This window comes from Brassica oleracea, chromosome C1 (genome assembly GCF_000695525.1).
Source record: "Brassica oleracea var. oleracea cultivar TO1000 chromosome C1, BOL, whole genome shotgun sequence".
NCBI lineage: Eukaryota > Viridiplantae > Streptophyta > Magnoliopsida > Brassicales > Brassicaceae > Brassica > Brassica oleracea.
Window position 1 is genome coordinate 34980861 of NC_027748.1, and position 297 is coordinate 34981157.

Below are 297 nucleotides of genomic sequence, written 5' to 3' on the forward strand. Positions count from 1 at the left end.
AAGGTCTAATCCCTATGCCCATGAGTTTTCTTTTCCCTTAGTCAAGAAAGTATCATTCTGTTATTGCTTTCTAGTATTAGTAGTAGTTTAAAACCCATGTAAATCATTGGTTGTACTTAGATTAAGTGAGTACTTGTATTCTCGGTGCTTTTATATCCCTCAGAACTGGTTCGACATTCACTATATTACAACATTTGTCTTAGGAGCCTTGAAAACTCCTAACATCAAATTGGCGCCGTTGCCAAATTCTGAGTAGATTTAAACATTGAGATTTAGTCACTTGCTTGAGACTAAGTC